The 16,017-nt window shown below is 42.1% G+C and overlaps 1 long non-coding RNA gene across 1 annotated transcript; it reads left to right on the top strand.

Moving 5' to 3' along the window:
* The first annotated feature begins 1,775 nt into the window (after nt 1–1,775).
* LOC113477265 lies at nt 1,776–15,496 on the top strand. Its single transcript, XR_003397866.1, has 3 exons — nt 1,776–1,885; nt 3,423–3,538; nt 13,743–15,496. It is a non-coding gene; the product is annotated as an uncharacterized LOC113477265 (long non-coding RNA).
* The last annotated feature ends 521 nt before the right edge of the window (nt 15,497–16,017 follow it).

Genomic DNA, 16,017 nt, shown 5'->3' with positions numbered 1-16,017 from the left:
GGAAGGAGTAGCCGTGCCCAAAGTCCCCCGGCTGCCGCGGCTGGCCCGTGGCTGTCGTTAGATGCTGCCCAGGGAGGCGTCGGCCTTCACAGAACAGTTTCATAGATAGGGGTTTTTGTTAGGCTTAACGATTTTTTTTTTTTTAATTTTTCCTTTTGACGTCACCCACGGCTGGGGCTGGCCGGGTTTGACGTTGGCGAATGTCTTGGTGCAGAAGGCATCTCACGGCAGAGGGATGAAGTGGCACCTGGAGATGACACCCACCGCGTGGGTCTGAGAGTTAGCAGTCGAGCTGGGGGGTTGAAGGGTCTGTTTTGTCAGCAGGGGAAGGCTGGAAAGAAGATGGGAAAGCTGTAACGGAGAATTTCTTGAGAAAGGCTCTGTTAATGCAGGGGTGAAGTGGATAGAGAGGACTGCGCCATCCATGTCCACTACACCCCACTGTGTACTTTGCCTGTAAGACCTAAGTGGGCTCACAAGGGACAGGATCAGGCTGTGTGGGCAGCAGCTTTGCCCTTGATGGGAAAGGGAAGGAAGAGGGCTTCTACCTGTGTTGGGTCAGTTTGAGAAGAGGGAGTGGAAGAGTAAGCAGAGAGACTTCCATCTACTCTCACCCGTTCTCAGTCCTCATTCCTCCACAAGGGACAGGTCCGACCCCACTAATTCTTCCTGCTATCACCTGTCCTGGAGACATCTTCTTACATTAGGCATCCAGCTTGACTGCTGATAACCTGTGCTGTACAAATAGTGCTGTTTGTGTAAAGAATGCATCCATCATTATGTGGAGTAGACCATTATATTACTCGGTGATCTTAGCAAGAAGAGTAGCTGAATGATGCCAGAACTATCAAATTTGTAGTGTCTTAGGTGAAGGCATTTTCCATTTTCTACATTTGACGTCACCTGACAGGGGAATTGTAGTAGATGTGGTAGTCACAGAAATATATATTTGTATAACTAAATATATATATAAAACATGTAATATTGTGATCTGGGGCCTGATCTTTCACTTATTCCTGCAGTTGAAATCAAGCTTGACTCTGTAAGGCACAAATACCTATTTATGGGTCTCAGGCCTTATCTGTATTCATAGTAACTAACCAAGTTAAGCTAATTCAGTATAAATCAGTTTTAAGTCATCTTAGACATAGCCCCATGAAGATTTCTGTCACTTTAACTAAACAGAATTAGAAAAATACTTTAGCTAGATGAACGATGCTGTGGCTGAGCACAAGATAACAGTTAGCAGTTCTCTTCCTCCATTCACCAGTCACAGGAAAGAAACGTTATTACACAATCCGTAAATCCAATCAGAAGTTGCTAATGTGGCCTGCATTTTGAATAACAAATACTGGTATTGAACTTGTAGGCTGTTATTCATAACAAATCTTGTATGAATTATTTTATATAATACATTTTGAGGAAGCCATAAGGCTTCATAAAGAGAAGAGAAACAGAGTAATTTATTCTTACCAATAATGCAGTTGTTTTGAATACACAATTACTGTGTAATCTTAAAACAAGTTGAGCCTCTCAGGCACGTTACTATGAGATACTGTGAGTTGTTTTGGAGAAATAGTAGTAGAATGCTGTAACAGTTTAAGTTAGTGAAGCCCCTCTGTTAACCACAGAAATGATAAAGTTTCTTTCCCAAATATTTGTTATGCTGAAAGAAACTTTGAGACCTGAAAAGGTTAGCTGTTTGAGCACCAATAGGATTAATGCCAATTCAGGTATCCTCTTTCTCTTTTTTAATTTTTCAGTTATGAGAAACATTTGGATGTCATCTCTTGCCCTATTTTTTTCCTGTATGAAATGTATAGGAAGAAGGAGATGGGGACTTTTGAAGTGATGAGCACTTTTGAAAAATGTCACCTTCCCCAAGGTATAAATGCTGCTGATGTGTGATTTTACAAGAAAGAAAACTGCATTTGATGCCATCTGCGGTCCTGGACCAAACCCAAACTGTAACTCAAACTGAAATGGAGTTTGTTGTTCTAGTACTGGGTCAAATACAAAACTGCCTTTAGCAGCCTGCTCTCAGGAGAGGTTCTCTTAGAATTAGGTAGTTGGGAGACTGAATTACTGTTCCCCGTCTTAGGTGATGTTCCAAGGTCAAAGTTAGGAATATAAGTGGAAAATGCAGTAATGAACTTTTGATCTGAGGTTGATGGAGATGACAGCTGTTATTTAGTTGGGACTTGCTTAGATGGAAAAATATATCCTGAAAATTATTTTAACTAGGTAGGTAGGCATGGGACTCATCATTTTCTGGATGAGCCTCTTGCTGCAGACTGCAGACCGGAATCAAATTGAAAGTGTCAGAGTCCAGCTCTAGCAGAGCAGGTCAAACAAGTCCTACATAATCCAGCCTGATGCTCATTCTTCATGATCTACAAGATTATTATAAACTAATCTGTTAGTCATTGAAAAATCAGCTAATGTTATTTCTGGCCAGAGCAGTGTCGCTTCCTGTAGAATAAAGGCTGCGTAGAGGAAAAATGAAATAGTCATGCAATACATTATTAAAAATCTAGGACTTGTCTTTGGAGTATACAGAGAAAATTTAAAATAGTAAACTACTGTTATTTATACTGTGCTTGCTTCTTTGTTTGCACAGCATCTGATAGTTTTTGTGGCATTGTAAGGATTCAGTGTAGAATTCAACTGTCTAAAGCTTTACCTCATGTTTACCCTATTTGCTGCATAGCAGCTAGCTTCAGTGTTGTTTGGACTTGCCAGCACTGGGTAAAGGAAATAGAGTGTATAAATAAGGCTTAACTAGCCTTACTAATTGCACTAAGTGCCTAAAATATCTTTCAGAAAACTATTAAAAGAAGTCTCTGTGATAAAAGATGTTAGAGAGATATTTATGTCAAAACAGTGTTGTAAAGCAGTTCAGTGAGCGAGCAGATGTTTGAAAACAACTGTTCTCAGTAGGCAATGATTACCTCGTATTTTTATTTGTTTCTGTGTCATTGATGGTTGTTGATACAAAATGTACTCTCTCACAGTAAGTTCAAAGACAACCACCTACCTACTAATTTTGTGATATGTAACATTTACTGTTAGTCTTCCCCATAGCCTTTCTTTTGTAGTTGTCTCCTGTATGAAACTGGAATTTGTGCAGACCTTGATCCTCAACTGACTTCAGTGAAGCTGTCATGTACATCAAAATAGGCTTAAAAGATTCAGTGCAACCGTCCTATACTCCAAATAGATGCTCTAAGAATGAGTTACTCTGCACTGTCAACTTTAAGAAAGTAATTCTAAGTAAAGAAGATCCTGATAACTCTTTACTTTTAATGCTTCACAATGAAACTATAAAACTCTTATCAGAATAGAAGATTTTGTGATTAATGGCAAGTACCTGTGGATTTCTGTCATGCTGCCTGGAATTGTAATTTGTGTTCCCCAGACAGGTCTGCTGGGAGCCCTTTAGCAACCTCAAGCTCTTGGGTGCCTCCACATCATGTATGAGAGCAGCAGTTCAGAAGTATGGAGGACCCTGGAATATCAAGCATTTACTGGCCACAGTGTATTTGAAATGCTGATTTGCATTTCTTTTAGATTCATCAGAGCAGAAAAAAAAAAAAAGGAGAGGCTTTATTTATTTTTGTTTTGCTCATTATGAGTGTAAAATTCATGGTTCTGAAAGATGTCAAAGTTGTAACACGACTATCTTGTATATCTGTGACTCAACTTAGGCAGTGTGCACACACAATGTTTTTTCAGCTTAAAACAGGAGAATTAATTTTTAGTGATGACAATAGCTCACAGCATGGAAATCCTTTCAGGACTGAGACATTGAGACAGCTAAGGAGGCGGCAAAGTCTGACAATAGATTGGAATATTAGGTTCATACTTGATTAGCAGACATTAAAGTACAAATCCATTTCATAAAGATTACTCACAGTTTTGGAACCAATTCAGTAGAATTTAATATAGAATGATAGCTTTTCTGCAGATGCTTTGATCTACCTGATAGCGGTTTTTAGTGATTCACTCAAGCATTTTGAAACATTGGGAAAATACAGTTAGGTCACCTAATGACAGTAATTTTGCTTTTAGTGTAAAACTGTAGTGTGACAAAGAATAAGAAGGCATATCTGAAAGACAATTTAATGTGTTGTGGGGTCCAGGACTCTGGAAATATGTTAATTAATCTGACATTAAAATTGTGTGATGTCCCTTACAGGGCAGAGCTTGAGAACTTAAGTAACTTGACCTGTGAGCAAAATGTTGAGTGCATCTTCCTGAAGTGTTGTCCAGCTTCCCGTGTTAATCAGTGGGATCTTTGCATCATCATAGAATAAAACTACAAATTCATAGACACATTTTGAGTAATCCTAATTTGAACTGTTATGGGTTGAAGGGAAAATGCTGTTAGTTTGTTTACGTTGTGAACAGTTCCTGGGGAATACAAGAAGAAAATTGTTCTGGTACCTATATATACTTTTTTTTTTTTTTTCTTTAATTACTAGGACATTTTTTTAACTGCCAGTAGTAGATTAAACCCAACTTTTTCTCGAAATTAAATCTTTTCTTTTCCTCCTCCTTTTTGTTTCCTCCTCCTTTTTTTTAATTTTTTTTTTTTTTTTTTTTTTTTTTATTTTTTCCCCTCGATAACATAGAATTCCCTCAGATGTAAAAAATGAGCCCGCGATTGTTCTTGCTACTGGAGTGGGTGCCTGGAGGAGCTGGGCCAGCCTTCTCAAAGTTCCATGGAGACCTGGATTGAAGGGCTCTCACTTGGAGAATGGGAATGGCCAAGTCTGTGTTTGCTACTGAGACCACTGCTCCCAGCTCTCATCAGTCAGCTCTTGAACTATTATAACTTACAAGAGCATCATTTTAAAGAAATCTGAAATAGGGATGTGATCAACATGTGGGAAACCTGGGACCTTCAAATGCCTTTGCATTGGTAATAAGCAGGTTGAAGAGTTTAAAAACATATAGAAGCTCCACGGGTCTAAAATACTGCACTACAATGATAACAATTCCAAAACCAATGATGAATGCGTCTCTTTTTGCTCTAACAGTCTATCCTAAAATAGGTGTAAGTGTTCCAGCATGCAGAAGGTGAAGGATGGCCTATAAATAATTGCTTGTTTACTTTTCCCACACTCAGAAGCTAGAGTAAATGCAGCCCAGAAAATCCACAGAAAAACTTTCCAATTGGAGCATCAAGAGTTGGGAAACAAAGTTGTGGACTTATCATCCTGATGGTTTAAAATCAATGTGTTTTTTCCTTCAAAATAGGTCAATAATATAATCAAATAGCAAGGTACTTAAGAAATCACAGCAAATGGAAAAAGCTGCTTTCAGAATCTTCTGAATAAGAGGTGGGGTTGATAGCCCCTGGGCTGCTGCTCATTTATCCTTGTGGCTGCCCTCAGGAGAAGGCAAATGTTATTTTATTTGAAGGGCAGAGGATAAAGAGGATTGTCTGGTGGCACAAAAGGAACCAGTGCCGGAGCCAGGAGATCTCTGCGGTGCCTTGTTCTATGGAAAGGTCACTAGACCATGTGTCTCTGTGATTCTGTTTAAGCTTTGTCAACTCTGCTTTTAGTACCTTTACAGACAGATGTAGTGGTGTCACTTTCTACTATTTGCTGCTATTCTCTTTTGAAATAGAGGAGTATTTCAGAAGAAAGCCTCCAACTGCTTTCGTTCATAAACATAGAGGCAGTATATAATATTACTCCATCAGGCTTTTGGGGCAATGTAGAATCAGAGCTTGCTGACATAATCTTTGACCTTTCTTATTGCCTGGGTTTGGTTCTTAAGTGCTCAGGAGCTTCAAGATCATTTAGTCCATGGCTAAATGGGGAAGACCCCAGTTCTAGATCCCCTGCAGCCGCTTTGTCAGCCTGTCCTATCAGGTTCACCATCTCAGTGATACTGTGTTTATACAACGCATATGCCCTGCATGCACCTACAAGCCTGTTTTATCTCTACTCAAACTGCTGCGAAAGTAGATTTTGCTATTCCCCTGCTGCTGGAAGGACTTTCCTGACACCCAGGGAGATGTGATAACTGCTCTATCTCCTTCCATCCCTGTGTTGTGGTATAGCCAGGCCATGGAATCGGGCTCTCAGTGAGTCACTTCAACATGCTGCTTCCAAGTTCCTTTACACCTCACTCTTCTTTTGCAGTATCTGTTACCTGTGTGTATTATTATACTGCCTAATCCCATATTGATTCTTTTCATTGATTTTTTTCAATGCATATTGGAATTACTACATAATTCTAACTCATTCAGCTGTGATCCATGGCTGTGGCATACTCTGCTTTATAACTCGACCTTTGTTTCTCTGATTCCTGTGTTTAAGAGAAGTATCAGACAAAACATGCTGTGTTTTCTCAATTCAGCATGCAGAAACTTCTTACCATGTCATGCCCTAGACACTGTATGTAGATGAGTTCCACTGCAGATTTTGCTTCTTTTGTTTCAGTACAGAAAGCAAATCTCTCAGAATAAAGGTATTTACAACATCTGTGCTTTTCCCCTCACATTTTTGTTTCTTTTCCTTTTTCCCAAGTAAGAAATCTTTGCTTCAGAAAGAAGCAAGGTAAAAATATTCTGCAGTGAAGTTTTTTGTGGCTCCAGGACAGAGATGCTGAGTATTTGCTTGTCTCTGACTTGAAAACAGTACCTGGAGATGGCTGTTTGTTTATATGGAGTGTTTGGGTGTGAGGGGCAAAGCAGGCAGATTTGCATTTACATTTCTTTACTGCTTTTTTCTCTAGCTCCCACACATGAGCAATAGCCCTGCAGGGAAGGGTGGGGGCGAGATGTGTATGTTGCTCTTTATTTCACCATAAACTTTGCTCTGAGTACTAGGACTTCTCTGGCAAAGGCAAATCCTGCTTTACCTGGGGTATAAACCACTCCTCTGCATAATCAATACCACGATTAAGGTGCTTGGGGAGAGAAGCAAAATCAAACACTTGGGCTGTGTCATTCCAGCGTGAACTAGGTATAGGAGGGCACATGCAAAGGTTGGAAGCTTGCGTGAGAGGGAGGCCAAACTGACACCCGGCAGCCTCCTACCCCCAAGGCAAAGACATTTGGTATCACAGAGAATTTGCTCAAGCTCTCACAGCCCAGGCACTAACTTCCAGAGACAGTTACTGACCTGTGAAACTTTCAAAGGAGGTGCACGATGCAGACGTGGGGATGTAGGTGCAGCACCTCTCCATTTTATACGTGAGGTTTATGAGCAACAGACTTGCCAAAGGTTATGTGGGGAATCTCTGCAGAGCCAGGAACTTCTTACCCCTTGCCCAAAACTCAGGCTGGTGCCAGATGCAGACAGATAGTTTGCTGAATGCTCCAGCCTGGCTCCTGGAATGTACTCTTGCATTCCCACTGAAACCAGTGAGTTCTCCAGTTTAGAATACATTTATTTTTAAAATGCACAGGCAGAGATTACGTGTTTTGACAAACTCATGCTGGAGTGTTGAGTGCTTTGTGAATTCTTAGCCCTTGAAACATCATCATGCCTAACTGCTCATTAAACCTGCTACCTTGCAGAATCCCTTAGCCCCCCTATGGGCTCCCAGGTAGTTCCTGAGAGTGCAAGATGCCTTTCTCAGTCTAGCCTTGCCCCCTTTTTTTCTTTAAATCGCTAGAAAAGGTGCACTTACAAAATAAACAAACTACAGTTGAACTTCAGGATTTTAAACCCAAATGTCTTTATCTCACTTTATCAGAGCTAATTGGTCAGCCTATGTGCAGCATAGGTTGAATTTTAAATGTTGCACTGATAACTCTTAAACTGACAGTAGTATCTACACAGGACAAATGATGATGCAGTATCATAGCTGGTTTCAAGAACAGAGTGGAGTCCATTCTCACTAGCGTTTTATAACCCTTGATAAAATCTTTCTTGGTCTTACATATGTATAAAGTGCAGATGGTGGGACACTGATCTTGATACCACAGTGGAGCAGGAAGTAATCCTGTAGTGGGGATTCCAGTGGTATCCTCAAGATCACAGCAATGAGCAGGCAGCAACTTGAGTAAAAAGGAGGACACAAGATGATGTCAGAAGGTCCTGTCACCCTGGCTCTCCTGGGATCTTGTTTGTAAGGCAAGGGGGAATAACTGCATGCTTCAACCCTCCTTCTCACAGTGAAGTTGAATAAAGCATATTTTGTTGAGATTCCTAACAGATAAAATGCATTAGTCACCACTGGTTGGCTTAGCCCAGTAGAAGAGCATGTGGCTGCCCAAAGGGACTTTCTCTTTCTTACCCTAGGTCATGCATTTCTGCCCTCTTGTGTCACAGCAGCAGCCTTGCTCTTTCATCTTCCTGAGAACTGGTTTGGGTTGGGTTCTTTTAATAGGGTTAGTTTTCAGGCATGTAAGTAGGCTGGTCTGACCCCCTAAAACTCCATTCCCAAACTGTGGGAGTGCTGGAGCTAAGAAAAGGAAGGGGATGGTAGTTGCAAGTCAGGCCCACCTCTTGGCAGCAGCGTGGTTTTAGCTTTGAGTTAAAGGGATTGTGAAAGTGCATGCAAAGCAGTCTTTTCTGTTCAGGTGAATGAAGGCCTTCCAGGTGTAAGCATGGGGAATTAATTACAGCATTTGCACAGCCCAGTTCTGGAGTCTCATGTGTGACTGGTGTACATGACATCTCTAGGCATTAGAGAGATGTGGCATCTCTTTCTTGAACCTTTCAGCCTCCTCCAGTGGCTGGAGTGGTGGTGAATTTCTGCAAGTGCAAGACAATCCACAGCAACAGCATCACTGTAGACCCAGAGAAGCTTCTGAATGCATAGAAGTGTATGGATAAGTGCAGCTGTCTGATCAAGAAGGTATAAGTCACAGGTGAAATAATCATATTTTCTTCAAAAGCTGTACATATAGAAGGTGTTGTGTCTGGTTTTTATGAACAGCATTGTGAAGAATGTCAATCATTCAAGTTGTCCTTTGCATTGGATCTCCCTTCTTTGCTTTGGACATCACTTCACAGCTGGCTAGTGCTCAAACTCTGTTAGCTTTAGACAGTAGATGCCTGGGGTTAAATTTGATGCTTTGGCCTTCCAAACCCAGCCTTGCAAGGTGGAGGGCAGGGAGGGAGGATTTCCCCCTGATCTGTGATGTTCCCTTTGGGTTCCAGAGCTTCCATCAGGGCAGGGAGGGGGAGGGGAGACGAAGGATATCTGAAAATCTTCAGTGTAAACAAGGCCAATTATACACACACCAATTACCTCAGTGTAAACAACCAATCACAGTATAATGGGGAGAACCTTTTAAGCCCAAGGAGGGTGCTTTGAAGTGTGTCTGCTCTGAGATTGCCTATTAATGCAGAGAATTGCACCAGCAGCAGCAGCTGTTGGCTCCAGTGAGCAGAGTTTGGTGGCAATGACAATGGAGCTGGGCAGATTGGGATTTGGATACCCTGATATGACAATACAGTAGTTAAAATTCCAGCAGCGATGAGGCCATAGCCAGTGGCAACCTGGCTGTAGGCAGCTTGTTATCAGCCATTGATGGCAGTGTGAAAGAATTGGGATTTTTTGTTACATATATGCGTGTATACATATATGCCTTTGTGTCTGGGAAACTAGTTGACCTGCATTTTGCTGACTGGTCACTTTGCCAGCAAGTCTGCAGCCTCCTCTGGCTAGAGGTCTCTCTAAGCCCCAGGTGTCATTATCTCCTTCAAAGCACTGTCCTGCTTTTTCAGAAGGCCTGATCCTGTGGTGGATGGAGTCCACTGAGAATCTTTTTAATTTTGTGAGCTTCTGATCAGGCCCTATATAGTTGAATTCAGTCTGCTTGCAGGTGAATGCTGCTACCTGCATAATGCTGAGGGCTGCAGCAGCTTCCTTGGCCCTGATCTCTGGTTCTAGAAGAATCAAACACAATGATTTCTTCATAGGCCTTTCTCCCCATGCCACATGCCTGCTCCTCTCCTAGAGTTCCCTTTAACATTCACTGTTTACAGCCCTTGTTCAGTCTTGCTGGTTTTGCCCTCCTACATTCAGCAGACCTGCATCATCTACCTCTAGATGTGACACATCAGTGCAGTAAGGGATTTCTGCTGTATGTGCTGAAGTGAATTCCAGTTTTGTAGCAGTACCCACATGATTTCTTGCATTTTCTGTGAAAGAATGCAGGTAAGTCATACCCAGGTTAATGTGTCTAACTCTCTCGGCTGGGAGAGGATTATGTCAATTTAGGCTAATAGTTGCCAAATAATAGACACACAGATACTCTTAAATTGGTTCAATTTGTGTCTGCTGGCCCTGACAATTGGAAGAAATGATAAATATATAAAAAGCATTTGGAGCTTGGGGTGTTATGATGCTAATTGCAAAGGAAGCCTGCATGGTGTGTGGGAATCTTAGTGCATGAGATCAGTGGCTGATTAGTGGCTGGCAGCTGGAGTGTACTCCTCCCAGCTATCTCACACTGAGCGCAGGCAGCTTGGCCCCTGCAATCAATTCTTGCCCCAGATACGGGCAATGAAGCACCTATTGTGGACAACAGACAGTGTGATGATGGGAAGATACAAATAGTGTCAGCACTGTAACAGGCTCTCCTAATGTGCACAGAAAGAGTGTCAGAGATACTGCTGTCTAGGTGGTTTGCTGTGTCCTGAGCCACAGCAAAGACACAGGCATTTGAGAACTGAGGTCTTTTTTTCTTTTTTAACAAATGCACAAATCTTGTTATCTTACTTTCTGCCTCTTTCATGCCATGTTTGCAGCAGATGACAGAACACACTCCCGAGGCCCTGAGCTTCAAACCCTGCTTTAGACTCTGAAGTGAATGTGTACAGGTGGTGGCACCCCCTTCCCTTGCATCGTGTTTTAGAATCATGACATTTAAAAAATTGAGTTTTCATCTGTCTGTCAGTGTCCCAGTATTTCCCTCTCAAGCATTTCCCTGGTGTAAAAATAAAGTATAAAAATCAGAGATTTAAATAATACACTTCTGTCATACAAATCTAAGCAGTTGGCCTTTAGAAAAAGAGACATACAGAACTGTAGGAATTGGTGTCACTGGTGCATCACTGATACCACTGAACTAATCAGGCCTTTGTTTGATTAGGCACACATCTGTTTTTCTCACTTGCTTTACATTCATTTGTGAGAACCCCTTATTTATTTCTTCATTTAAGAAGGTTGTTTTGTAACTCTGAAGAGTTACATGTCATCTTTTCTCCACATTTGCTTTTCCAAATCTGAAACAAATGTAAAACACAGCTTTAAACTGTTGCACACTCTCTCGATTAATCTGGTTACAGTCCTAAGCCTCAGACAGGCATCGAGTAGCAATACCAGGAGGGTTCACTTCTGAACATTACAGAATTTTTTTTTTTTTTTTTTTTTTTTTTTTTTTTTTTTTTTCATGCCACCAGCTCTCTGAGTAATGCAGTTTTGCTCAAGATGGAGACAGAAGTGGGGTAACATAAGAAGCCCATGGTCACAGGCAGTGGCTGGAGCCTGAGCTGGTGGCTGCAGTCAGCTTCTCTGGCGATCAGTGCATGGGCACTTCGAGTCCAGTTTCCTTAACCCTCCAGTTAACCCTCTTCTCCAACTGTTGAGAAAAAGATAAATCATCAATGATGTCCCCCATAAGAGCTAATTACAAAGAGGACATCCTTCATATAGTAGCCATGTTGTAAAAGTAATGCTATGGGGAGAGGTAAGGTTTACTGGCAGACCTAATACCTTGTTTGTTACCAACATAGGTAGTTGGGAAAAGTTAACAAACTTCCAGAAAATTAAGTTCTTCTACAGGTCTGAAAGAGAAAACTCAAACTTCAAGCTACTCAGTCCCATTCTCAAAAATCCTGTAGAGGGAACAGACATGACAGTCAACTCTGCCATGGATAAAGCCATCTTGCAGGGCAGCCCTGAGAGCCCAGGTACTCCAGGAATCTTAATAGCCTATGTGGAGCAACAAATTCCTGAAACCTTGCTCTTCGTTCAGTAAATGTTTGTCGAAACAGGAATGAGAGATACAGGTAAAATCAACATTTTCTGGCCAAATTATTTCCAACTGGTTCTAGACAGGTATTAGTAATGCAGCTGTCAGTTTTCACATGATGGTTTTTTAATGGACACCCTTTTATTAGTCATCTTTTAAGATATCTTCCCTTTTATTTTAAGCAAAATACCTATAGGTACCGTTATTGATGGTTTCAGCTACTACTGGACATTAAGATACTGAGTGGAAGCTGGTCAATGTGGTGACTGACACAGCATGGGAATTCAGTGACTGTGCTGCAGCCTGAAAGAGACTCCATGCTAGATCCTGGCAAGGAGCTAGGAGCAGATAAGACATCTGTTTAATCTCACTGTGAGGTGAAAAGGGGGAAGAATCCCAAATCAAGTATATTCAGGTGAATGGAGCTTGTGAAGGGAGCACTGTTTGCTTGAAAAGTTTTTGAGAGGAATCTTAAGAGAAGTCTCTGGCATGGTGGGCAGGTTGCCTCGGCCAGGATGCTGCCTCCTCTTGGGAACCACAAGAGAAAACATTTGCTCCTCCTCCTGGCCAAATCAAAATAGCCCCTTCTCCTTCCCTACCGCTCACTGCCGAGCTTGGGGTGTCTCCTGCTGCCAGGTGGGCGGCAGCAGGGCCAACACCAACTGCTGCTTCACAGCATCCATTCAAAGTCAAGACTTGATAATGGTTGTTGGTCTATGGGCTCCTCTTCACTTGGGGGAATGGCCCTGTCAGAAGGGCATCTCAGATAATGTAGGTGGGTGTCAGCAGAGTGCAAACAGTCCATCCATCTCCCCGGAGTGCAGAGGAGGCTCTGGGAGAAGGAGTCATCCACGTAATGATCACCAGATGCTGTCTGATCAGTTCCTGTATTGCTGAGGGGTTCTGGTAGGCTGTGTGCAAGAGAAGAAGACAGAAGAAGGATGCTCTATACTGTTCCTCCTATAAAGAATCACCACCTACCATTTGCGCTTCTCAACAGGCTGGGAGACAGGAGGTCTGGAAAGGCTGGAGGAAGATGTTTCTTTCATCCACTTGCAGGACATCCTTTCTCTTTTAATGTTTTCTATACAGTAAAGAGAACAAAAAGGGTGAAGGAGCTGAAGAGAAGAAGCTGCAGAGGAGTTTCCAGTTCCTATAGGAATCTGTGCATAGCACACTGGGTTTGCAGCAGCCCCAAACTGTGCTTAGCTCCATGAAACCTAGTAGCTCAGCTGCAAATTCCAGGATTTCTTCTGTTTTCTGAGCCAATCCCTCAGCATTTAGAGTACGGGACTAAGCTGAAGTTCTGCAAGCATATATGAATCATGTCAGCTAAAAACTCCTAAAAATCAGCTTAAAGCACTAGCCTGTTCCAAAGAAAAGCACCAAAATTCAGTCTGGGGCTTCTGTTAAGTTAAAACCAGAAATACTTCTTTAAATAAAGCATAACAGCCAGTTTGCTTTGCAAATCATCTAAAAACTGCTTTCTCCAGGTAACATCCAAAATAAAATGCACCTATTCCAAAATTCTTAAAATTCGCCTATTAAAAAATTTAAAAATCATCTACTACAAAATAAAATTCAATGTATAAGATGACATCTGGGAGATCTACATAAGACTGCTTTAACTGGGCTAAAGCTAAGGTGAAAGACAGGTCAAAATCGAGCTTACCATGGAAGCTATCAGCAACCTTCATGGAGAAAGACTGTCGTCTTGCTGGGGAGATCATGTTTCTGTTATTATTAATAACAATCTGGTTTATACCATTTATTCTCCCTTCTTTCTTAGGCTATCATCTCTGACAGCTGGGAGGCTCAACACAACCCCTTAGGGTGAAGCTATGATGAGACTGAATCATGTTACTGAATCAGGAGTATCGTCAGATCATATCATGTGTTGTGAGAATTCATAGGAACCCCAGCCTTCATCCCAAAGCACTTACAGTCCAAGCTGGAGGGCTTGTAAGGAGGAGGGTCATAGTAAAGTAGGGATCTCAGTGCTATTTTGAATTTTGTGATTCATAGCTGTCTTTTTTTCAATAAAGTTAATTTTTTCTTTTATTGCATTTTGATGTAGAAGAATATGAAATCTTACAGATGTTATGGTAAGAGCAGGCTGCCTTTCTATGTATGCTTCTGTGGGGGGATGTCTTTTCTGTGCAGTCAGTCAGCAGGATCGAGCTTTACCATGAAGCAGTTTGGTCTGAGCTGCTTTGCCTCACTGGCCTGTTCAGAAAGCACTAAGGCAGGCAAAGCCAGCCATCTTTACATCCTCACCCGGCGACAGTAACGGGCTGCTGCCTGTGGCTGTGTGCAGGGACCCTCCTGCTCCACGGGAGCTGATGCTGTTACGCTCGGCAGAGCAGGTCTGAACAGGGTGAAATGAAGAGGAAATGCCAGTTCCAGCGCTCCCAGATGGCTCCGGGCTACTTCGTACACTAACTTTTTCAGCCTCAAGAGGTTTTGCATGTTAATTCCTCACCCTTCACAAACTGCTTTTGGATTAGCAGCCGAGATCCTGGAAAGCCACCCCTCTTGTGATTCGGGAGACTTGAGCAACACTGTGTTTATTGGGCTGCCTGCTCTGCTCTCCTGTTTTGGTAATCCTCTGCTTTCCTGCAGGTATTAACATGTACAAGAAAGTTTCGTCACAATAAACAATAGCCAAACATGACATTTTTTTCCGTCCATCAAAGATACCATCATACTTTTAAATCAGTCCCAGCGAAAATCATCAGTGAGGCTGCAGAAAGGTCAAAGGTTTGCCGGTTTAGGATTTCGTGGGAATATGCGCTTGTTTGGACTTGGCCCAAGAGCTTCGTTTACCTGTTTGACAGGTAACAATTAGCGAGTAATAGCTCTGCCGGCTGGAATGCAGCTGCGAGGGCCAGCGGGCGCTGGGTTACCTGGTGGGCAGGTGTGGGTGCAGCGCCCAAATAGGTATGTGCATGCACAGCATTCCTGGGAATCAGTTTTCCCTTAAAGATGCAGCGATGACTGCAGGGCACAAAAGGGCTGGGCTTAGCCCAGGCTCCAAGGCGTTGAGCTGTTTGCAAGGTAAAGAAGTAAAGTAAATAGTGGAAGAGAAGAGGAGCTGAGGAAAAGGCTGAGAAGCAACTGCCCCTTTTTTCCCTTGCCTGGAGAGAGGAGAGTTTTGATTCTTCCCTGAGAATCTCAATAATGGAGAATTCAGTGCAATTATGGTGTCATGGGAGATAAAAATGGAAGAGCTCAGACAGGGTAGAGCTGATTGAAGAAGTGCATGTCTGTCTAGAAGTTACGCAGATGAGTGGCCAGCATGGCTCAGGAACGGTCCGTAAGGATTTCTTGTGCATTTCTCCCCGCTGGCAGCCCAGCACAGGCACAGTAGCATGCAGCAGAGCCAAGAAGCTCACCTGGCACAGTATAAATGTGAAGTGGGAAAACCCTGTATCAGTTGGTTTTGAAATGGTTAAACATCTTATGAGCACTTACCTTCAACTCTGCCATTAGCAAGAATCCAAGCCTCAAATTTATCGAATAAAACCACTTTATCTGTGTCAAGTGGCCCCCCATTTCCAGCTCCTGCAGGAGCTGGGGAAGATTCCTGTATCAGCCTCTCCCAATGTCGAGTCCCTAGAGGGAATCTGGTATAAATTATGAAGACAGTCAGGGACTCTGCAGGTGTTTTTAAGATCTTTGATTTTTATTTTTTTTTTTACCACAGCAGGTGACTCTTCTCTTAAGAACAGAGAGATTTGCTCATTCTTTTCATATTTTATTCCCATTCCTCAACAGGCTTCTGTGTTTGTGTATTTCCACTTAGGTGTTTCGTACTTGACAATTGAGCTATTGTGTGACTTCAGAGAAGCCACATCCTCTTTCCTGGTCTCTATTTTTACCTGCAGAGTTGGAGTAGTGAGTCCCATGTTACTAACCATAAGAGTCACAGATGATAAGTACTGCTGTTATAAATATGCATGCTATTATAGATATATATTTACTTATATCACACAATGATTCCTTTGAACCTTATTTCACTAAGATGACAAACTATTTTTGATTTTTAATAAAAATTCTGTGTT

This window comes from Athene cunicularia (assembly GCF_003259725.1).
Source record: "Athene cunicularia isolate RWA chromosome 2 unlocalized genomic scaffold, athCun1 chr2_part1, whole genome shotgun sequence".
NCBI lineage: Eukaryota > Metazoa > Chordata > Aves > Strigiformes > Strigidae > Athene > Athene cunicularia.
The sequence above is the reverse complement of the archived record's forward strand: the minus strand, read 5'-3'. Positions and strand labels throughout refer to the sequence as shown.